Source organism: Protopterus annectens, chromosome 13.part0 (assembly GCF_019279795.1).
Source record: "Protopterus annectens isolate FY-2018-M chromosome 13.part0, PAN1.0, whole genome shotgun sequence".
In the NCBI taxonomy this organism is placed as follows: Eukaryota; Metazoa; Chordata; order Ceratodontiformes; family Protopteridae; genus Protopterus; species Protopterus annectens.
The window spans coordinates 1220854422-1220879204 of record NC_056747.1 but is presented as its reverse complement, the minus strand read 5'-3'; positions in this window follow the sequence as shown (position 1 = coordinate 1220879204).

The following is a 24783-nucleotide window of genomic DNA, read 5'->3' as shown; positions in this document are numbered from 1 at the left end:
CATGTGTTGTCATTTTGGTTTCCCAGCAGGAGATCTGAATCGTGCACACAGATCTATGCAAGATAATGTCAATGAACGTAAGTGTAATGACATGTACTTGTACAACTGTAATGCAGACAGAACAATGCAACTGATATGTGTAATGCTGTCTGCAATAGTATTCATAGGGCCATCTACCTCTGGACAACACCAGGGGATGGCAGGCGAGTGTCTCCATTCTGTGCTAGTGTGACCACTACTTGTTATTGCCTCAGCCTCATGCCATGGATCTGCTGTTTATTGTCATATTGATATTTCCCTAACATTTTACACTAAATGGACATTCAATGGGGGCCCAAGCCATGCAGGTGCAAATACAGATAGACCATAGGTTCATAGGTTCATAGGTGTGTACTAGGCTAATGGCCCTGGAGCCTATATAAGCCTAGCCCAAGAAAATTCCCTGGGATCATGCCGCCCAAAGTTAGTTCCCAGTGCCCCTGTCAAGCAAGGCCACTGAAGTGATCCTGGGGTGAATTCCTATTGCCCATCCACTCGTCAAGATTTCTCTTAAAGAGGACCAGGTATGTTACTACCACAGGTTCATAGTTTGCAGCAATGTATAGCAGACGTGTGATATGCGGCATTAATGTCACTATTTTTCTTCACGGGGACATCTGGCCAACAGGTACAGCACCCCCTCAAGTGAGTATCTACAGCCCCTGTTACTGCGCTGTGTATGTCATGCTGTAAGTATTCTGGTGCCTGCATACATGACTTTGCTATCTTTGTGTTTACTTTCCCACTGCAGGATCCACAGTGCAATGCACAAACTTACAGCAGTGGGAGTCTGTCAGTAATATGCTATTACCTATCTTTCATGCATGTCGCTGGTGTTACTCCTGTTGTTTCCTCCATTAATATTGTGTTCTTCTACCCCTTCCTAGACCAGACTGCATCATCATCATCATCACCCCATGCACAAACAAAGGATATGTCTATGTAAAACTTTTTGTATGTCTTAATGCTGTTCAAATGGTTCATGCTGGCAATGTTGCAATTAATAAAGCTAACTTTTTTCCCTTCAGTAGTTGAACTTTGTCCCTCTTCTACCACACAGTCTTCCCACAAGGACTTGTCAGGTGTCTGATATGTTTCCATACATCACATAACTTGTGTATATTGGCTATGTAACCTAATTGTCAATTCCTTGTCATGTAGATTCTGTGACCCCTACACAGACAAGACCTAATTGTAAGTCAGCATTATCTGTAACTTAGCAGTGAGATATATGTGTCTTAATGATATCCAGCATGTGATTTAAGCACATTGTCCTGATCTGTATAATATGTCTCTTCTTTTAGCACATCAGCTATCTGCATCTACCATTACACATCCAGTGACCACAGTGTGGGATCTGATGTGTCTCAGCATGGTAGCATGGCCCCTGGCACACAGGACAGTGACATGTTGATACATTCCGGCCAAGATGGTGTCAGTCACGTGGATGTGGATGTAGCCTCAGATATGGAGGGAAACTTGTCCAGGCATTCTGACACTGAGGATACATGCTATGAGAGTGTCACAGAGAGCTGCCAGCTGTATCCTAGCAAAATTATTGGCAGCAATGTGTAGCAATGTGGATGACTACAAACACTTTCCATCCACCCTCATGGAGTAGAGAACTGTAATTCACCAGTTCTATAATGTCACAAACTTCCCCCATGTACTAGGGCAATAGATTGCCCATACATCCCTATAAAGACCCCAGTGCATATGGAAGCAGACTGATCTCTGAACAAAAAGGGCTCACCATCCCTGAACTGCCAGTTTATGTGTGCAGCAAATGGCATCATAACAAACCTCATGGTAACAAACCTCGGCAGTGTCCATGATGCTGTCATATGAAGGGAAAGTGGTCTGAGGGTTGCATTCCAGCAAAGTGAAATACCTGAGGGACTACTACTGGGTAAGTACAGGAACACAGCTGGGATGTAAGCTAAGGGCATCCCTCCCAACAATATCCATGTTGACCAAATATGTGTTTACTGCCCACAACAGATGACTGTGGTTATCCACTTGAGCCATGGCTAATGACTCCTTACTATCAGCAATCTAACCCTGCAGAGGAAGCTTACAACTGAGTACACTCAACAACCAGAATACCATAGAATGTGTTTTTGGTGCACCTAAAGCTAGGTTCAGATGTTTGGACACATCCTGGGGTGCACAACAATACACACCTGAGAAGGCAGCACAGATGATAACAGTGTGCTTCATGCTACACAACATGCTAACTGGATCATGTGACAGTCTTCCAGCTGAACATTTGGATAAACTACATCAAGAACCTCAGATGTCTGAAGATGACATTCCACAGGTATCAGATGAGGAGCAGGAGGACATAGGTGCAGAAGACACAGGTGTAGGCAATATAAGGTGTGACCACAAGTGCAGGCCCAGGCAACTTAGCACCATCTGACTCACAACCTTGAGTCATGACAAGCTACATGCACAGAAGTACACAGATTAAACACTGATGTTCAGTTGTTTCCCCACCACAGCAGCACAGATTGCATATAATGGCATTTATCCACTAGATGTACACATTGAGCATCAGACATAACAGCATAATAGTAACATATAACATTCTGAACAGATGCAAATCTATCAAAACAGGGATCATCAACTCAGTACACAGGTGACACAGGTATGCATACAGACTCACATTGTTGTATCTGTGTATGGCACACAATAAGGGACATACATCAGTGCAACACATACCTATCTGTCCACTATAAAAATCTGCAAACAAGTAAACAACTCAGGACATAATGCTGAAATGTTGCTAATATCACAAAGCAAAAAATATATCACTGTGAAGTATGATGGAGTTAGCTATGTTTAAAAACTTTAGACTCCTGTTGCATCAGACTTGTGAACGAACACAGACAGATGACACTGCCAGTGGTCTACACAGCAATCATCATCACCACGGAGTGAAAATCACCCTAGTGGGCAGAGTGAATCAATTGTGTGTGTTACTCTAATGCAGTCTAGGGCACCTATGCTGATGGCTCACTCCATGGTCTGGTTCCCGCTATCATGTATGGAAACACTTGGCCCAGGTTGCTTCACAGTAGAGACTGACGGGGTGATGTCAGCACATGAAGGTGAAGGAGCATGACTACGACTTGACTGTCTGGTCATGACTGCTGGGCCCAAAGCAGAGGGGCCAGCAGCAGAAGTGTGTGCACATTGGAGCATAGACATTGATTCCCTATGGGCACGGTTGGTTCTGCTAGGAGGGGGCCTTCCTCTTGCATGTGGCAATTGGCAAAGCATAGACAAGACACACAGTACTCTACTTGTACTATGGCACTGCTGAAGTACTTTAGAGACCAGGGATTCTACTGTATGCCACAGATAACATACTTTCATTCTGTGCAGCCAAGGACGCTATTACCTCACTGTGTTTGTACTCTTGTCCTTCCTGCAGCTCACCCACCTGGTGTGCAACATGATTGGTGAGCTGAGCAAGTGCATAGATGTCAGATCCATGATGTTGTTGGGAATGTTCATTTGCCTTTAAGAGTAGGCAGGCGCCCTCTGACATGTGTCCATGCACACCTGCTGCATGCCTATGTCTGCTGAATTGGCCAGTATCAATATGTTGTGGGGGAACTGTCAGCATCAGCAGCAATCTCAACATGGATCTGTTATTCACAGACCTTATCCTGTCCTCCATCAGATGTCCCCTCATTGTCAGAATGGCTATACAAGTTTCTCTCCATATCTGAGGTTACAACTGCATCCACATGACTGTTGCCATCTTGGCCAGACTGTATCACTGTATTACAACCCTTTGTGACAGTGGCCATGCTACCATACTGAGACAAATCAAATCGCACATTGTAGTCAGTGGATGGGCTAATGGAGGATACAGGTATCTGATGTGCTAAAAGAAGAGACAAATGACTCATATCAGCACAACATGCTTATATCACATGTTGTATATCATCAAAGACATATGACACATATATCTCACCACAATGTTACTGATAATACTGACTTATCATTAGGTCTTGTCTGATATGGGTCACTGAATTTATATAATAGGGAGATGGCAATTAGGTTACATATCCAACATACATGACATGTGTGATGAATACAAACATAAGATGCACCTGACAAGTACTTGTGGGAAGACAGTGTAGTAGAAGAGGGATGAGCTTCAACTATTGTAGGGACACACAGTCAGCATTAATAATCACACCATTGCCAGCATGCATCATTTGAACAGTTTTAAAACATTCAGTAGGTATTACATAGACATATCACTTGTTCATGCACTTGATGGTGATACAGTCTGATCTAGGAATGGGTAGAAGGACACAGTATTAATGGAGAACAACAACAGGAGTAATAGCATTGACATGTATGAAAGATAGGTAATTGCATACCACTGACAGACTCCTGATGTTGTAAGCTTATGTGTTGCACTGTGGATCCTGTAGTGGGAAAGTAAAGAGAAATACAAAACAGTCATATATGCAGGCAGCAGAATACTGACAGAATGATATATACAACATAGTAACAGGGGCTGTAGATGCTCAAGAGATGAATGTTGCACCTGTTAGCCAGATGTTCCTGTGTAGAAAAACAGTGACAGTAATGTCACATATTGCAGGTCTGCTGCAAATTGCTGCAAACTATGAACCTGTTGTGGTAACATACCTGGCCTGTCTGCACTTCCACCTGCACAGCTTGAACCCTCACTGGATGTACCTGTAGTGCACAATGTTAGGGAAATATCAATATGACAGTAAACCATAGTGCCATGACATGAGGCTGAGGCAATAACAGGCAGTGGTCAAGTAACACTGTATGGATACACTCACCTGCTGTTCCCTGGTGTTTTGTAGAAGTAGATGGAGCTGTGAAAATGAATGCAGACAGCATTACCCATGTTGGTTGCACTGTTATGTCTGTAGTGCAGTTGTTTGACTACATGCCATTACACTTACATTCATAATCATCATCCTGTGGGGATGTCTGTACAGATTTCAATTCTGCTGCTATAAATCCAAAATGACAATACATGAATATGTATGCAACACCAATATGTGGTGAATTACTCTGTAGTCATCTATGTCATGAAAAGTAAGACCTACTTGTTTGGCCTGGAACTCATGCTTCTGTCCCACTCCTAGCTATGTGCTGCTCCCCACTCACCATAATGCAGGGATGTAAGAAATATTGTGATGTCATCAGGGGTTGTCAATGCTGGGCCACCACCAGTGGCATCCCTTGAGCTCTCATACAGTCATAACCTGTTGGCTGAGTGGAAGATCATGTCAGAGTAGCATCAGCAGCAGGCCTCATACAATCTAAAGTGACCTCTGTCTCCATTAATCACATTGATGATGTCAGTCCAGGTATTTCCATCCTTGTTGTCAGAGCATTTATTCTAATCTCATTTCCTGTGGGGGAAAATTATCACCCCTAGGTCTGTTTGCCATCTGAAAGACAATGATATTCACATGTTCATATACATATACTGGGGCAATGCAGCAATTGCCTCATGTACACAGACAACCCCCTCCTCGTACCACCCAGCACTACAACCTGTGAGAGATACACTTACATAGCCAAACTGGAAGCAAAGCTCTCTTCACCCAAGATTGTGCTAGACAGTCAAAAGGAGAAGGTTAACACCTGCACTACACCTCAAGCAATACATAGCCCTTCTAAACCCACACCACCAACACCCACACATAGAAACATTAAATCCACATATGCGGAGGTCCTTAATTGTAACCTGCTCAAGCAACAAGGACCTCCGAAGCTGAAACGCAAACAAACACCAATCACAACCAAAGATTCACATAGCTCACAACACCAGTGTGCCACCCAGCAACAACCCCTAAGGCAAGACAACGTACCTAACACTTTAGTCATAGGCGACTCTATAATCAGGCACACTGATGTCCCACTCACCAGGCTGAACAAGGAGGAAATTTACAGTCAGCTGCCTGTTGGGTGCCAGGATCCTCTACATAATGCATGCACTCAAGTCACTCCACAACAAGTACAAATATGACTCTGTCATTGTCCATGTTGGAGCGAATGACTTGAGACGTACCTCCCTGGACTACATGAAAAGAGACATGGAAGAGTTATTGGATCATGTGGCCCAGGCAGGTATGACTCTAGTCCTGAGTATTATCCTACCTTCGCCCAGAATGATACCACAATATAAGGACAAAATGATTGACTTCAACAATTGGCTAAGCTTCTGGTGTCATTCAAAGGGGATCCAGTGTCTGTCTGCCTGGGATGACATGACTGACAGACCATGATGCTCTGCCAGAGGTGGTCTGCACCTGTCACCCCTGAGATTCAGGTTACTGGCTAAGGCTCTTGCTACCCCTGTAGTGCCTTTTTTAGGCAAAGTTCAAAGGACAAAACCACCACCATAACAGATACAAGCATGAAAATTCTGAAGGTAATGCTACTCAATGCTAGAAGTCTAAACCTCAAAATGCACTCTCTCGAGGCACTTCTAAAAATGGAGAACATCAATATCTGTGCAGTAACTGAGACCTGGTTCAAGGCTCCAGAGAGCACCCCTGCAATACCAGGCTACAACTTTTACCACACTTTTCTGCCACCAAACCAGGACTGAAACACTAAAGGTGGAGGATTGTCCATATTCACCAAGGATATTCACAACACCATGCTAGTTGCCCAACACAATGCATCTGAAATTCTCCAGGTGCAACTAACACTAGTTAAGACTGCAATCCAAATTGTAGCTTGCTACAGATCCCCCACCATGCCCCAAGATTCTCACTACACCTTTCTAAACATACTGGAAAATATTAAGATACAACCAAACACCCTAATACTGGGTGATTTCAACTACCCTGCCATTAACTGGGAAAACTACTTGTGTAACAACATCTTTGCCCAATGGTTCTTGGAATTCATAAATTCCAGTGCCCTGGATCAACTAATCCTTAGTCCCAGCAAGGGCTCAAAAATCCTAGACCTGGTCATTACCAACATGGGAAATCGATGCGCCACACATATGGTCCCCCCTCATTGGTCAGGTCTGACCATAAGCTGATCACCCTTAACATCCACATCCCACCCCCACCTCCCAGTAAGGAAACCTCCATAAAAAACTTCTCCAAAGCCAACTTCATGCTACTCAAGTCAGAAGTGACAAACTTCATGCCACCCATGCAGACAGGAACTGAAAGTTCGACTGCTGAATCCTACACTGAGGCACTGTTTGAGCACATCCATTCATGCATGAATCGTGCCATCCCAAATAGAACCAAGATGCTTTCCTCAAAGAAAAGGAAGCCAATCTGGTGGTCCCCTGCCATAAACAAACTTGACAACAAAAGGAAGAAACTGTTGCAGAAAAGAGGAAAATACCAGGATGCAAAATACTCCATAACCAGTCTCAGTAAGAAGCTGAGATCTCTCATAAAATCCTCCAAAGCTAGTTACGAAAATAAAATTGCCAAAGATTCCAAAGACAACCACAAGGCATTCTACAACTATGTCAAGAATCTAAATGGCAATGCTCACATCTGCTCTGAGCCACAACAGAATGGCATTAAATATACTGATTCCAAGGATATTGCCAATATCCTGGCAGATCAATTCAGTGCCAACTTCACCTCACCTCTCACCCCCTAAATGGCCCATCTCAATACCAGAAGATTGCCAAATTCTGGTAATAACAGCCACACAAGTGAAAAACGCATTTTCCAAAGCTAAGAATACAGCATCCATGGGACCAGATGACATCCTGGGCTGTTTACTACATGAACTACAAAATGAACTGGCACCTCACCTAAGTGTCATGTTTAATCATAGCCTCACCTCAGGCTTCATGCCCACTGAGTGGCGCACAGCTACCATTATCCCACTCCACAAGGGGGAATCCACCTTGGATCCCGGGAACAACTGCCCCATCAGTCTGATGAGCCTGATCTGCAAGGCCATGGAATGTATTATCATGGAACTTATAAACAAAGACATTGGCAACCTTCAAACACTGGACCCCACTCAGTTTGGGTTTGTGAATGGCCGATCTTGTCTCCTGAACATGATTGACTTCTTCAAATCAGTCTCCAGAGCCTTGGACGAGGGTAGGGCAGTCCACACAGCCTATCTGGACCTCATCAAGGCCTTTGACACCACCCCACACTCTGGAATCATAGATAGACTTACTAAGCTGGGTATTAATCCCTACATCACTCGATGGGTTGCCAACTGGCTTACTGACAGAAAAACTACTGTACAGACTGTAGAGATGACTGCAAACTGGGAGCCATTATTGAATCCCCAAATTATGTGGATACTCTGCAAAAGGGCCTTACAGAAACAGATGCTTGGTGCCAGAGCCATGGGCTCAAGCTCAATGCCAAGAAATGTATAGTTATCCCCTTTGGGAAAAAACATGTACCCATGAATTACCACATAGGTGGCAGTACACTAAACACCGAAAGTGTGATAAGAGACTTAGGGACACAGGTGGACAGTGGTCTCACCTTCGATAACCACATCACCACAACAGTCAGGAAATCCTTCTATGTAGCACACCTCATCACTAAGGGCTTTTCATCCAGAAAAAAAGGAGGTCATTGTCCCACTGTACTCATCCCTCATTAGACCCATTATAGAATACAATGCCCTGTTTGGTATGTACCTCTTAAGACATCTGCAACATCTGGAAAGGCCACAGAAATACCTCACTAAAAGAATCACAGGCCTAAAGCAGATGACCTATGCTGACTGCCTTAAAAAAACTCCAGCTATACTCTGTTGCATATCGTCTACTCAGAGGTGATCTCTGCTTAACATACAAGGCCATGTCAAATCCAGAGCTGTTGGACATGCTACACTTAAAGAAATCCCAATCTTTTAGAGCCACATGCTCCAGGGATCTAAACCTTGTCATCAGAATAAACAAATCATGCTGGAGGGATAGGTTCCTGATCCACAGACTCCCCAGACTCTGGAATAGACTGCCCATACATGTCAAGTGGAGCACCTCTTTGGCTCTCTTTAAAAAGAACCTTGACGATTGGATGAGAGATAGGAAATTCACCCCAGGGATAACATCAGTCACCCTGCTAGACAGGGGTCCAGGGAAGTAAATAGTGTGGGAAGAAATAGCCAGGGAATTGTTATGGCTAGGCTTGTACAGGCCCTAGGGCTGATAGCCTAGTACCAACCTATGAACCTATGTGGGGACCCAGTTATGCAGATGATTATGTGGGCAGCTTTGGTCACCATAAACAGTATGCATTCTTTTACAATGCAAAAGTTTATGAAGCAATGAATGTGACACGTGAAAACTTAGAACAATTCCTGCAAACATAACAGTTGTAAAATCAACATAACTTGTGATTTTTGTAGTGGCTGTCTGTTAGATTTGAACTGCTTACACTTCATGTCAGATGAATGGAGTTCCAAACACAACAGCATCATGCCACAAGAGTCTGCATGTATTTCACATTGCAATACTAGAAAAACATGTGTACAATAGAAATGTGTATTGCTGTATCTATGATGCAATTGCAAACAGACAACCGCAGAGCAGTTCAGTCATTACTGAGAAGTGATTGCCATCTACTTCAGCACAGAGTATCTGCAAATTATGAATTGAACAGCTTACAGAACGCATCAGAAAACCTCAGTAGCCATAAGCAGGCCACAAAGAATAAGAATCCTTTTTATACTGATCTAGTAGTTACAGGATCATCAATGAATAAATATTCATTACAGCAAAAAGACATAGTACATATGGATAATGTCAGAATTCATAGGTTTCCCTACATATACCTCAGAGTGTATGGAGTCACTGGCAAGACATATGGATAATCTGTAAATCCATCTTTATGTACTATGTCTATCTGCCTATACAACTGCATATTGGAAATGAATGCATGTCCTTGATGCAGATGTCAACATCTGTATGCATACAGGTAAATCAAACACTACTCCAGTAAATTACAAACATTTGTCATAAAGCACACATTTCCATAAAAATAAATCTGAACAGATACATCTGAGAATGAGCAATGTTAACATAATGAATATTCCTCAAAACAGAAAGGCTATCAGGTGCCAATTTATCTTATCAGCTAGCTATGACTCAGGTATAACTGAAAGTAAGAGCAGCTAATGCGCATCCATCTTTTAACTACCATTGGCACCAAACATAATTAATGAAGTTCATTAAAATTCCAGGTTTTGGAATCCCATTTGCACACACCCACTTAAGTTCTTAAAATCTGGTACATTAACCAATAGCTTGGCATAACAGGCAGGGGTTTAGTGCAAGTACCTAATGGGTATTGTTAAATGGTACCATGTGACACATGCCCGTTATCTTCCTCTGATCTGATAACATGACATAAGTGCTACTTTTAAATATTGATTTTGGTACATTTACTGATCAGATCATTGCTGCCTGAGCAATTTTTAAATCCTAATATATTATCCATTGGAGTATCAACATTATTGAGATGGCTACTTCCAGGAGGCTTCGATGTACCCAGACACCCAGTTGGACTGAGTAGAAGACTACTCAAATGCTAGCTATTTATTTTGGAGTGGATCATCCGATGAGAGCCAAGCAAAGGAACTTCATGATGATTGACATTTGGAAATGCATTGCAAGGGAACATTGAGAAAGTACAGGATCTACTGGAATGGAGTGCAGGTTCACCATCACTACAATGAACTGCACTGGAAGACACAGAGGAGCTTTGTTGCAGAGTCACTAAGGTGTGGATATGCCTGGTGGATGCCTACAGTAAGTGTTACAATCCTATGTACATTGGAGCATTCCTATGAATTTAGAGATATAGCTGTGTCCCAAATATATCAGATATATAGCTTTTAAAACGATTGAGTCACTGTTCTGACAATTAGATCACCTGGATAATTAGGAAGACATGGCATTTGCTCTCTGTATAAGTATGGGTTCTATTCCCATGCTGTTAACTTATTTACTACTGTTTATGATATATATAATACTGAACATTGTAGATGTACATCTGTTTTCCAACATATAACAACATCATTTCACACATCCATTATAGTCATGTATCACTGATGCCTATAGTGCCTAGGCTGCTAATGAGTACACATTTCATAGTTATCCATTCTAGTATGACAGTATTGCCTAATCTAGCTGTGTATGTCTGAATAGTAACTCATAACTAACTTGTTTACTTCATTATTCTTAATAAAGTGAACATTTTTACTACAGTACTGTTTGCTTAAGCAAGAGGAATGCCTGTCTGACTGCTTCCACATATGTTTTCAACATACCTGTCAACATCAAAGCACAAGAAATCTGGACAAAGACATTAATACTGGGAGGGACAAAGGCCCAAAAATAGGAACAATTTTTAAATATTGCACTTATAAACTTAGAAAGTTGATAGCATAACAGGTTTTGCATTAGCATGAAGTTTATAAAGAAAATGAAGTTAAAAACTCAAATTTCTGTCATTATTTTATGACTTGAGTTTTCAATAATTTGGCAGTGATTTGTAAGAAAACCACAATTTTTGGAGAAACCAACCAAAAATTTGAGGCAAAAATCTGGACATTCTCTGAAAAACTGGACAATTGAAAGACATGGTTTTCAGTTATGTGTTGATAGCTGTTATTTTTTTAGACTATAATGGCCAGTAAATGTCAGAAGTTTCCATAATCATCTGTTATCTATAGGAATATGGATATACACATGCAGTTAAGAAGGAACATGTGCTGCCAGTTAGCTCAGGCTGTAAAGGAACCAGCCAGTATTCTTGAATTTTGTTGTGCCATGCATTCAATGCCACAAAGGGGAGCTATATCATTATAATATTGTTATCTTTGTGTATTTCACATATTGTCAAATATTCTCTACATAACTGCTTATTGATATTAATGTTTATTTTATGCATGGTTATGAATAACTCAAGTTATTCTCAAATTCCTATGACTATCTCCATAATTCATAATGATCTGTTAACAGCATATCTGTAGGTGCAGGGTTATGTGTATAACTTGCAACAGACTGTTCTATGTTTGAGAAACATTTTTTTGCAGTATGGTATTATATTTAAAAGTGCTATCAAGTGTTTTGTCATTCATTATTAAATTCCCTTCAACAACCTCATCTTAGCTTTTGAAGGAGTCAGATGATCAGACTTACAATTGAAATGCAAATCAGGGGGGATGTAGTGATGTATGCATTTGATTTGTGATGTGCACTTTGCAAAGGAATATTTGTAAATGTAGCCTTCCACATACCTTACTGTGTCCCTAATGCACAAAACCCTTTCTGCTAACAAAAGCTATGTGATACATGACACTGCTCCACTGTCCAAGGGATGAAGGTTTTTAATTGATGTTATTGGTTGTGACCACAGTGTTGACATGAATTCATTCTTGCAAATTATTTACCTACATCCCCAGCATGTGGTTCATTTTTGAAATCCTAAGCCATTATCCATACTAGTAGCGCATCGATGCATATTCATAACCCTAAGTCTTTTCACTGCATGCACAACACACGCACTCTCAGGCAAGATGGATTAACTAGGCAAGTAGGTGGCAAGGTTAGACTGTGGATGTACATTAGAGTTGTAGGTTTGAATCTCCTGTCTTCCAATCTGTGTTTAAAGATGTAAAGCCGTGTGTGTGTGTGTGTGTGTGTGTGTGTGTGTGTGTGTGTGTGTGTGTGTGTGTGTGTGTGTAATGTTGCAAAATGTATATGATGACTCTCTGATGTTCTTCAGAAATAAAATGTGTAGATCTTGACTTGAGCAATGTATATCTCTGTTATTTGAGGACTACATCATTCATAGTTGTGCTTTTATTTTTTTCAGCTGATCAGGGCAGGATTCAAAATCTTACACCATGCATCAATCAGATGCACAGGCTTGAGGAACAGTGGAAGGAGAGAGGTATGCTCCTTGCACCTTAACTTTTTTTTTGTTACAGCATACTTGCATCCCATTTTTGTGGATAGTTGTACAGATAAGCATTTCTTTGCAACATTTCATAATCAGCAAGCATCATCAGGATGTTTGTATTTTGCAGGCTTCTGATTCTTAATAATTGTAGGTATGCTATGCATACAGTTGTAGATATACAGTGCTGTTTGTACAACATATACTAGATTGTCATGTGTCCCAGGTTATGGCTGTTTTCATCACTGAACATTATAACTATTTTTTACTGTTGTATTCATTATATTGGTGTGAGTTCAGCCAGTTACATACTGCCTGGGTCAGATATTTGTCACATGGCTTGCCTAGTTTTCACACTATTGTCATCTCACTTTGTCTTCATTTCAACAATGTGACTTGGTGGCTGTTCATATCACTCATTATATGAAAACACTACAATTTACATTCAGACACAGACATAACTACTCAGGGAACACATACAAGAGAAAAAGAAAGGAAATAATGACATGCTATCAGGCACTCAAATGAACAGTTTACTGAGGCAGACAACATTAAACAGGACAGGTCCCAATAATAATGTTATCTTGACATTTACAGGATTGTATTTTGTCAAATTTCAGTTATGGTAATGTGTCATGAGGAAGAGTCAGGCATAATTCCATTCAAATGTCACAATATGCTACATTTGTTTGCTTTCATATGCTTGCCATACTTCATGCTGGTCAATAAATAAAGTTTAGGTGATGTCATGATTTCCATTAATAAGCTGTGTTGTGCATAACATTGCATGGCCTTGATTGAACTTCTCACATTGTTGATGGGTACATTCTCCCTGACATCTTCTGTTATTGGACATGTCCATAACTATAGATAAAGTGATATAGGGAAGGTGTTGTATGCATTAGGGGGCCATTCACTTGCAGCAACACTGTTGATTATAATTGTGCTATATGCTAATGTTTGCACCATTTCAAACTGAACTCTGTGTTAAACAAGAAATACAATGTATGCTACTACACCTTCATTTTTTATATTTCTATTTGCAGAACTCACAAGTGGATGGAATGTTAATTAATGTATGTTAGATTGCAGTTTCATTTTAAGGTCAGCAATCATCTTCTTGGGAATGCACGGCATGATCGACATTTGCTTTACATTGTTATCGTTTTGACTACTGACATACGTCACATAATGTACACTGAACTATGGTCACAATGTATTTTAACAATTCATGAGGAACATTCTCTACTTGTTCAGAGTGTCACAGTGGGTATGTTATACATACAGGTAGTATCAAATATACACATATAATTTCTGTCCTGTGTTGTGATTCATCTTTTTTTTTTGAACATTTTACTTTTTTATTTAATATTTTTAAACAAGAAACACTTTTATTAAATTATCATGTGTGACATAGGCAATCTTTCATTTATAAAAATGAAAAACAAACTTTACTGACAAAATTTCAGTTGCAAACATTATACATTACAAACCATGCTGTCACAACTGAGGCTGCAAACATTATACATCACTTATAATATATACAGTCATTATCAGTCAAACATTACATAGCTCATTCAAATCCTGCCTTCTTTTAAACCTCTTTCCTTCTCTGCATGCATTGATCCTACAATTCCAATTTTTCCTATGTAATTTTCTCCCACCCTTTTCTACAGATCCCAATTCTAGGTGTTTTATCTCTAATATCTTCACTACATCTCGTAAAGTTGGTTTAGACTTTGATTTCCATTTTCTAGTAATTGCCTTTTTGACAGCCATTATAACTAGACTGAGCAAGACCTTGCTATGTCTAGGCAATTCTGATTATGTATCATAGCTCAAAAAGATCATCTCCATAGTAACACCAGTTTTCTCACTAGGTATCTCTGACAGAGCAGTCTGCAGGGAATCTTCAAAGTCTGCCAACTCATAACACTCCCAGAAAATATGTTTCCAGTTACCTCTTTCTTCCCCATCACACCTCCAACATTTGTTGTCTACCTCAGGAAAAAAATTATTTGGAGTCTACTTGGGTTATAAAAATACCTATGTAAACACTTCCAAACAAAGATCCTAAATGTCTAGACTTTGTTGCATATTTGGAAGACATGTCTATATTTCCCCAATGTTTCTCTGTGAATTACTTACCCAGTGTCTCTTCCCAATCCTTTCTAACCTCCTTTGATTGATTCTTATAGTTATCATGCAATATTTTATATGCTGTATAAATTATTCCTTTCTTAATGGAAACTTCTCTTCTAGATTCTACTAAATATGTTACCAGCACTGATCTTTCATTTAGGACCCCCCCCCCCATTTTGTTCTCTTTTCCTATACTCTGATATGAATCTTTGATAGGGAAGACAATTTCTAACCTGCAGTCCAAATACGATTCTATTACCTTTCACTCTCTAGTTATTTTGTTCCAATAGCTTGGTTCCTTTGCCAACTTTCTCCAATAAATTCCATCCCACTCTTGCCTATTGTCTATATACCTAATTGCAGTCATCCCTATTGGCAGAATCTCCTTTCTCCATTCCACTGTTGGCTTAGTTCTTAGAATACTTTCTGATACTTTATGAATATAATATTCTGTATGATTATTGGTATGCTCCTTAAAGGTCTTTCCATGCCAAATATTTTCATAAACTTCTTTAAAAAACTATTCTACCCTCCTTTGTTATATTTCCCTTCTGGGCCCCCAGACACATCTGCACTGTTGCAAATCAAATTCAAGTTTCCACCTATTAGTAATATTCCTTGCTGACAGCTGATTATTTCTTCCAGAATTGTCTTAAGCTCCATTATAGCAGTTTTAGGTGGAATATCAATACATGCTAGTGAAATCCTCCTCCCGTGCCAGTAAACCCTTAGTACTACAAATCTGTCTATATTTGTATCCTCTTCTATTACAATTGTAGCTGTTCTTGCAATTAATATAAGTACTCCTGTCTTCCTTTGCCCCAGGTATTCTGCTGAATAACCATTCTGAAACCTCTCTTTATCAGATTCACATGTACAGTTTTTTCCCGTTCTGCCAGCATAACTATTTGCAGTCTACATTTTTAATATAGTTCTCTATTCTTTCTTTTTGTATTTATCTGTGAGATGACTAAAATTTTAAGACATTTCAGAAAGAATCATATTTTTGAAAAATATTTTTTCCCATCTGTAATGTATAACAGCTCTTTATATATATATATATATATATATATATATATATATATATATATATATATATATATATATATATATATATATCTATATATAGTTCTAGCTTTTCTGTTGCGAGCATGTACTGTTTGGCAGGTTAATCTTTATTCAGTTGTTTCTTATCATCTCCATTTGAGCCTATGTCACATCTTACAGAACTTTTTGTTTTATTGAAACCCCTTAAACAAAAATACAAACATCCCCAATACCCCCTAAGACCATGTACATCTTCAAATATTGACATTTTACCCTCCTAATAGGAACAAATGTATCAAACTAATAGCCACAACCACAAACTTGAGATTACCTAAAAGAAAGGTTATCCATGCTAAGATACATGGTACAGCCTGTGGTTCTGTTGAGTGCTGTCTTATCTCTATAGGTCTCTCAGCTGGGACTTGAATGCATTCAGAAAACATTTTCTCCAAGCCATTTCACTTTATCAGATTCTCTGCTAGAGACATGAGAACCAGATACAATACTGTTTAACGAAAGCCTTATAATATTCAATATTCTTGGTTTATTTACATGTTTTCTCTTAAAACTTGTTACTAGATTAAGCTAATGGCCTTAACCCAGTCATTCCTCTATGCAAGAATGAGAAAAAGCACACCAATTTTTATTTTGCCATGCTTTTTTAACCAAATCTTTTTTTTTATATTGCAGTGCCTACATTTCTTAAAACTGAACAAGAAGAAAGAGAGAGGGGAGAAAAAAAAACAGGAACATCTATTTTCATTAATATCTCCATTACACTTAAAAATTACTGAAAAAATACTTTATAACATGCAAAGAAAATCATGCACTATTTAAATAGTATTATAAAGAAAAAATTATGTTTTACTTACAGTTAACTTTCTCCCTCCTCTTCCCCTCTCCTGAGTCTTTTTCCGAACATTAATGAGAAGAAGTAAGGCATATCCTTTAGAGTTCCCTGCAGGTTTAACCACATCCAAAATAGTCCAATATTTCCAGATTTTCTTGTTCTGTCATGTTTCACAAATATTTTTCTGTCATGTTTCACAAATATAATTATTGCTTTGTAATTCCACATTTGACATTTTCCAAGTTACTGATTTTATTCTCCAAACATTAATGACATATGGGCATATGCTTTAGGGTCCCCAACAAGTTTAATGAAGTACAAGAAAGTCCAATATTTTCAGATTTTCTTGTTCTATTCCTGTTAATCTCCATCTCCCACATCCTGTCTCTACTTCATTTCCAACATACTCATGATTCTTCTAGTCAATTATTGTGCTTTTTTTCCCTCCCTTAACCATTTTCCATTGAAACACTGGAAAAAGTTTCACAGGTACAGTATATATATGTTGTCTTTATTACCAAAAGAACAAGAAACATAATCTCCTTTTGTTTCATGGCTCACATTTTGTTGGAAAAACATTTGTATTTCTTCCTTAATATATGTACTTCATCAAAAACTGATTTTGTTCCTCCAGGGAAAATATTTTGAAGATAGCTATGTGCAGCAGTTAGAATCTCATGACTGCTTCTTGACATTCCGTGAATAATGGAATAATCTACTTCTCTTCTGCCTGGTGTACAATGAGTAGTCATTCTCCACAAACACTGTGCTGTCTCCCGCTTTTAGTACTTTGTCCTTCTGCCACAGTTTTGTCAGAATCAACTCCTTCTGCTGGTAAGATTGAATCTTTACTATTAAAGGTCTGGGTTGTTTCCTCATAGCCATGTTTAGAACATACATGATGTGCCCTTTCAGTTAACAATTCCTATTGTGGAATACCAGTCCAGTTGCTTATTTTTGCTTTGGTAAAATTAATACAGTTTGTTCTTTCTAGCTTCTCAGGTACAGCAGACAATCTCAGGTTTCCCTATATGCTCTGTCCTCTAATTCTATTATTTTTTGAAACATCTCTTCTTGTGCAGTCTCAAATTCAGCCAGCCTTTTCTTCATTTCGACTTCTGGTTTTACAGTTTTATCACCTTATTTGAATATCTGTTTAAACTTCTCATATTTTTTCTGCATTTTGTTAAGTGAGTTGATATACTCCATCTGTGTTTTGTTTATTTTAGTCTGGTATGTGTGCAGTTGCCTTATACTTTCCTCTAGGTTACTGGAACTCATGTCTGTAGCTTCCACTGCTTTTTGCTGAACAACTGCAGTACTTTTCCTAGTCAGTGTTTTCTGTCACCTTTTGTAGCTGATTTTCCTTCAGGTCCTCTCTATTTCTTTTTTTTTCTGGCATCCAGCCAGTACACTTACTAGCCAGTTACTGAAATTTACCCAGAAATATAGGTCCACTGGCTAGCTAGAATTAAGTTGTTACCCAATGTGCAGCCCTTTGGAAATGTGCTGTGATTCATCTTAACAGAAACAGGAACCATGGGTGAACACTGGTCAGAGGTACATTATTAGCCCATCCCAGTCTACTGCCGGAGTTCTCAGATGATAACAGCTATAAAGATTATGAGCATGACAATGAGAAAGCTAGAACCATACCTGCATAAGCCATCATGCCTGCTGCACTCTGGAGGAGCTGATGCAGGAACACTGAAGAGATGATTATCAGGAGGAGATCCAGGAGGTTGTGACCAATATGTTTTGAACACGGATGAGGGACATGATGGAGAATTATTTCCAGAACATGACACAGGCGTTACTTAACTCATTCAGGGAGATAGCCCAAGAGATCATTTATTTTTGATTTTATTTTATTTAACATTTGTTTACTGGGAAAGTCTGACTTGGAATGAAGCCAATTTTCAGTGGAGGCCCAAGGAGAAACACTCAAGACACATGTCTTTGTAAAACAGTGATAATCTCCATCAGGGTGATCCCTCAGGTCCATAAGTATTGTCTGTGTGCTCCAATTATGTTATGCTGCCAACATGCTGATTGCCATATAATTGATTGGACTATACATATCATGTAGCTGCTGTCTTAATGCCTTTCATGTGCAGACATACCATGCAGATATTATTGTGTAATATTTAATTATGTTTCAATGTGTGTGTGTGAAACACATTAACAGATTGTACTTTCCTCCTACATTCAGCTGTCCATATATTGTAGCAGTTAATCTGCAGCTAGTGCTGCAAGAATTACCCTGTAAAAGTGTTTTACTGAGGGAAACTGACAAACAAAAAATATCCATAGTACAGCACTACCACAGTGTACGGCTAAGATTTGTGTATTGCCATATCATTAATGTGCAACAGAAGGACCTGTCATTACCCATGTGCTTTGGATGGCAGTTGTCATACTGTCCTACTGGCATGATGCGTTGTGTGCCATGTGTTGGCAATGCTGATGCCACATGGGGTCATATAAAGGTATGTCATACCTATGGGCAGTCCTCATTTTCTGACTGCATCAAATGCCAATTTAACATCAATGAATACACTGCGGTAAGGATAATTTTTTTCATTAACAGTACATTTTGCTGTCTTTTCTGTATGTTACACTTTCAGGTCCATTCATTATTCACATAAGTTCACACCTTCCGATGATATTTGTACACAATAATTGATGATTCTGTGTGTCTCTGCACATAGTCCAATCCATGCTGTAACACCATTGTATCTTTGACATGTGAACACTCATTGACTTATCGCAGATGTGCTGTAATGATGCTCACACAAGTGTGTTCTGCTCAGTAATGAACAGGATATGTAACATACACTTGCAGTTGTTTATTCCACATTGGCATGATAGTATATGTGTATGTGATTAAAATTCGTAGCTTGCTTACCTATGCCTGTTGATGTTACATGATTGTACATTACTGTGTATGTGTGAGTTTTATATGTCTATTTTGGTATACATCAGCAATGAAGACTGCTCATATGACTTACATTTGCCATTTGTTTAAATGTGTTTGGGGTTGGCTTTGACAGCACCATGTGTGGTGTACCCAATGCATTTGCAATGTGTGACCTTACCTTTTGCCCTGCTTTATCATTGTCTTCCTTGATGTGTGCCCAAGTTGTCCACCTCACCTTGCCTTTGTTGCAGTTATTGCCCATTGTCATGCATTATGTTGTTGGCATGATGAACATGTACCAAATGTATAGCCATTTTACAGATGCAAGACATCTGCACACAAGTCACTGGCTACTGCTTTCAATACATCCTTGCTCTTGTGATACCTGTGTGTTAACCAGTGTACATTATTGAAATTCATGTGCATGACCTGACATTTTTTAAGCTGTTACACTGTAGTGTTAATATTTGTAAATATTCTTCTATGTCATTGGTGTGTGTATGTGTACTGACTTTGCTTTTGTATATGTCGCATTTAGGCCACCAACAGCTATACATGTATGCCTACACCTGTGTGTTGCATTTGACATGGCATATGTGTGTCACATATATATATATATATATATATATATATATATATATATATATATATATATATATATATATATATATATATACAGATATATATATATATATATATACACACATTTTATTACACATTTGTTTGAGTTATAAATGCCTCCTTGTGTATTTAGTAACCAATTTGGTGCTTTTCTGCAGTACTGCTGTTTAGGACTGTGCTTGGTTGTTTGCCTTCATATGCATGGTCAAAGGTTCATTTCTGTCCTCTGCTGGAGGCATCTAGAGTTCCTAGATATGCATTTGCTCATTTGTGATGTTGCTTGGCTTACACTTGCACTGCTGACAGACTGTTTGCATATGTGTTTACTTATCCAATGAGTACTGTGATCCTTATTTATTACCATACAACACACATCTACCATTGGTCATGCAGATCCAGGTATGAGTGCCGAGTGCCACACAGTTTGCAATATATTGCAATGTGATAGTGCATAGTTAGTAACCAAAGTCCAAAATAGCACCCAGGAAGTACAAAGAGCAGTCCATGACCAAATAGTGAAAAACAGTTCTTTAATATATAAAGCACATTGTTTGGTTGTGGACTTCTGTTTCTCCTTCGTGGGTGCTATTTCGGACTTTGGTTACTGGTATTTGTATTTTGGCACCTTTTCCATTTTGTTTTTGGTTTTAATAGTGCATAGTTAGATACGTTCTTCTGCATTTCACCATGGCTGGTATGCCCCCCCACCCTGTTTGACAACTTTCATTGCCCATGTTGTGCAGTGTGTAGTCTGTGTAACTTACTTGTCGTTAATGTTTTTTTGCAACATTTGTCTGTCAGCTCGGGCAGGTTGGGCCTTGGTTTACTCTATGGGTATACCTGCTGTGATGGCCTTCTCCTCCTCTTTTCCTATCCTTACCTTTTCCTTCTATTCTTAAAAAAAAATTAAAAAAAAAAATGGGGCCTATTCCCAGCAAAAAAAAAAAAAATGCCCATGCCCCTCTGACTTTCCTGTTCCAACATACTTCAACAAACGTGTATGTCCCTTTTCTTCACCCCTACCCTGCATCTTCTTTTCTGTCTCCCACTCTCCTTGGGTGTGTGCACTACCTGTGTTCCCCACACACGTCCTGCACTAGTTGTTGTTTAATGTTAGCTGTGGCAATGTGGCCGTGATTGCCCATCACCTTTATTAATTTTTTATTCGAAAATTTACAGATTCTGTCAGAATCCATAAGTGATAGCTAGCATATTTTAATAACAACAGATGCACAGTGATATACTATAGGTGCTTTAATCTTACTGGAGAGATTATGTTATGGATTTGTATTTATGACTGTCAGACTGCTTGGACTGTGAGATTCTTTCTGTAACTTTGTTAATGTGCATCATGCTTTGACAATGATTTTTCATCACTTATGGATTGCATGCAAGTAATATACAGTACGCCATTACTATTGAGATACTCTGTAATGCGCCAAGATATTCAGAGTTCACTGTGCTACATTTATATATTACAGTGGGATCTGCAAGTTTGCCATTCTTATTGGTGCAATGCACCAGATTCCATGAACTTTACAGAATTCGTCCCACGATGAACAAATGCTGAATTATGATATGATATAAATAGGAGTTTCCTACTCTTTTTTCAATAAGTTCCTTGGGATATTTTACATCTACCTGAGCTAACAACAGCTCAGGCAGGTTGGGCCTTGGTTTAGCATTTCATATGAAGGATGACACACTCAGGAGTGCAGCACCCCCCTTATGCAGTCTCCTAATCTTTCAGCATCAGTTTCCTTAGAGCTGTTAAATGCATCTGCATTTTGTACCAAACAGACCAAGAGCAATAGGCAAGACAACTGATTTATTTTCTCACAAGTAATAATTTAGATACTGTTATGATCAGGACAGTTAAGATTAGTAATGCTCGAAAACTGCATTAGGTGCATGTTTCAAGTTGAAGCCTGTAAGATGTAAATAGGAAATGACTGCTGACTTTCTCAGGATAACTGACACTTCTTCTCATACTCTCATACTTGAGCAGAGGACATAAATACAACATCAGTAGAACAAGTGTTCATTTTGTACAAGATAACATGCCATTAGGTTTTGGTTTGCAGACCAAGACTATGAAACTATTGCAGCCATGGCAGGTAGGACTTACCAGTGTGTGGCCAGCAGGATACAAGTGCCTCAAAAAGAGTAATTTGTTGACACAAAAAATTATAAGGATTATGCTGGAGGAGCAGTCCTTTGACTACTTCAGAAGGTTCCTAAGATGATGGAAACCTGTGATGCCAGATATGATCAAATACCTCACAAATAACTGTCTTCAGGTGTCCAGGTGCATCGTTTAAGGTTAGATTGTTCTTTAAAGTTGGTTATTTAAAAGAATCATAAGAAGAGCATGTACCCTAAAGACTATTTTTATAAATGGTGTGAGTCATGACTCTGGAGACTATTGCATTTTTTAATAAAGTTTTTAAGTATAACATCTCCGATGTATGTGACCCTTACTTGGCTGTTTTGACACCATATATTCTTTAAACCAATATACAGATGTGATTGTATATCAGAAGAAATGCCATAACCTATGACATGGTGTCAGAAGAAAAGATACTTCAGCTGACTGGAAACTGCATTTACATTTTACTCTGATTTGGGGAGCTTGATATATTTTATACTCCCCTGTGCTTTCTGCTTTGTCCTCAGTCAAATGTGTCAGAGTTTTGCAGAACAGCACATTTCAACTGTCTTAATCTGGCATTAGTTTTTTTCATATTTGTGAGAAGTATTTTCATCAGAACAAGTTTATTTTCTCACAACTGAGTGATGACTCTTGCTCTCATTATTTTATACTAATTTTCATGCTCTACTTAACTGAGCAGGTTTTTGTTTCATTTCTTCAATATTTAGCTCAAGTTGGAGATTTTATACAACTATGAATATATCCGAAACTGCCGGAAAATCTCTTGGAAAAATAAAAACCATAGCTTCAATGTTTTCAGCTGTATCACAGGGAGGTAGCTTAGGGAAAAGCTTGAAATAGAATGTGCAATCTTCCTTCATGTCAAAGACAAAGAAGCATTTAGGGAAGCACAGTGGTGCAGTAGTTAATGCTGTCACCTCACAGCAAGAGATTCTCCAGTTTGATTCTCAGCTGCGGTGCCTTCTGTGTGGAGTTCGCACGTTCTCCCTGCGTTCAAGTGGGTTTCCTCTGGGTACTCCGGTTTCCTCCCACATTCTAAAGACATGCTTCTGGAGCATTTCTCCCCGGGCCTCTGCTGAAAACAGGATCTGTGGAACCTAGTCAGACTTTCCTGGTCAACAAATGTTAAATTACTAAAAAATGTTTATATTTATACACAGATAAAGAGACGAGTTTGCAGTTTTTAACACAAATTGCAGGTACACTGTATTCCATTTATGATTTGTTTTTCACTAGAAATAAACAGGTTTAAGTGACAGTAGATGCTTATGTCACTGAAATTAGAACAAGTGTATGATTGTGAATTTGGTGACATGGCTGGTTCACTTATGAGAAACCAAACTCTTTGTGAGGCCAGAATTATCCTACTAAGAGGCAGGCTATAAAGACAAGCAGGTTTAACAGTGCAGAGACCCAGTGATGGATGTGGAGTGACCGAACTCTCTAGTATGCAACCTGAAAGTATGATAGACGAGTTTGGAAGTGTGCAGAATTAAGTCGAAACATGAGAAGGATGTGCAAATGAAACCTAAAGGCACTACATTTAATAAAAAATAAAATATAAAAGCAGATATACAGGCAGCTGCATGGTAGCCAAAATGGCATATAATAACAAAAAGGCAGAAACTATACCAGGTGTTATCATCATAGTTACAAGCATGAAAAGGTGTTATGTAAAGCATTAAATCAAATATGTAAGCTCATGAGATACCATTTTCCAGAATGTGTAAGAATGGAAAAATGCTGCTGCAAGATATTAATGTTTTAGAGATAACATCCCAGTCTAAAGCAGAAATGGCTGACGGTACTATTGAAGCAGAAGCAGAGAATATGATGCATGCTGCACAGTCTCACTGCATTCAGTGGTGACCATCATGAAATGTGTACATTCAAGTCAAACTGTGAAAGAGGGCAAAGCTTATTTTTTGGTTTAAAATGGATGAAATTCAGTGTAGCTACATTTAAACCAGACATAATTTCAGAATCTATTTTAAAATTCATCATTCAAATCAGTACAAGTCTACATACATGTTTCTGTCATATACTAGGC